This window comes from Tamandua tetradactyla, chromosome 7, assembly GCF_023851605.1.
Source record: "Tamandua tetradactyla isolate mTamTet1 chromosome 7, mTamTet1.pri, whole genome shotgun sequence".
Classification (NCBI taxonomy): Eukaryota; Metazoa; Chordata; class Mammalia; order Pilosa; family Myrmecophagidae; genus Tamandua; species Tamandua tetradactyla.
The window spans coordinates 118,905,663-118,907,113 of NC_135333.1; the positions used below are offsets into that span (position 1 = coordinate 118,905,663).

Below are 1,451 nucleotides of genomic sequence, written 5' to 3' on the forward strand. Positions count from 1 at the left end.
TATATACTTTCTTATGGATTCAGTAAGATTGCTTTAATTATTTCTCATAATTTTAAACAGATGCTAAAAAAAGTTTCAGAGAAACTTCCAGATACTTATAAAAAATATGTTAAACCCATTCTGTTGCAAAGCAAAGAAGATATGAAAAGAAAATTCATAAAATGAGTGAAAATAGAAGATGAGATGAAAAGGATTAAGCCTGAGATTCTGACAGTTATTTGAAAAGGTTAAAAACCGAGGCACAAAAAGGATATCACTGATGATGGGAGACAAGGACTTGACCCACAAATATTTCTGTATATTCCCACTTCTTAGAGATGGAGAAAGAAAAAACATAGGTAATCACATATCATTACAGAAAATGTTTCAGCTGAGTTATTTGGCTCTTTCAGATCACTTTCAAATCTATGCACAGTGAAGCCTTTTAAAGTTAAAAATAACTATCTATTTTTTCCCAGATCTGATGTAGTTCAGAAGGAACTTAGCGATGAAGAACCATACACTGGTGACAACATTCATTCTACTTGAACTGGCAGATGACCTCAACTGGCAAATTGTAATTTTCCTTTTTCTATTTCTAACATATTTATTGAACCTCACTGGAAATCTGACAATCATCCTGCTCACCCTGGTGGATTCCCACCTCAAAACACCCATGTATTTCTTCCTTCGGAATTTCTCCTTATTAGAAATCTCATTGACATCTGCCTGCATCCCTAGATTCCTGGTCAGCATTGTGACTATGGATAAAACAATTTCCTATGATGCTTGTTTTACGCAATTATTTTTTCTCATCTTCTTTGGTGCATCAGAGTTTTTCCTGTTGGCTGCCATGTCCTATGACCACTATGTCGCCATCTGCAACCCCCTGCATTATGCCACCATTATGAGCAGCAGAGTCTGCACCCAAATGGTTGTGAGCTCTTGGCTGAGTGGACTATAATAGTCTCTTCTTTTCTGATCATGGGCCTGGGGTTGGAATTCTATGGTGCCGATATTACTGACCACTTTATCTGCGACTTCTCTCCTGTCCTGAAGCTCTCTTGCACAGATACACATCATAGAATTGTTAAGTTTTATTTTAGCCATTGTCACACTCCTGCTTACATTGGCTCTGGTGATACTTTCCTATGCAAATAACATAAGAATAATTCTGAAGATGCCTTCTGCCCAGCAGAGGAAAAAGGCTTTTGCTACCTGTTCCTCCCATATGATTGTCTTTTCTTTCTCTTAGGGCAGCTGCATTTTTATGTATTTAAATCTTCTGCAGAAGAGGGGATATTTTTAAACAAGGAGGTGGCATATATTCAGCACTTCAATTGCACCTGTCTTAAATACACTCAAAGAAATAAGCAAATAAATAAGGCTTGAAGAATATAATAAAAAATCAAGTCTTCATTAAAACAATAGCTTTGGCTTTTTAAAAAGCATACCTCTAAAACTTATTGAAA

General features: G+C 36.1%; 1 pseudogene; it reads left to right on the forward strand.

Annotated features, from left to right (window-relative positions):
* Positions 1–487: 487 nt before the first annotated feature.
* Positions 488–1,234, forward strand: LOC143690619 (olfactory receptor 6C74-like; annotated as a pseudogene).
* The last annotated feature ends 217 nt before the right edge of the window (positions 1,235–1,451 follow it).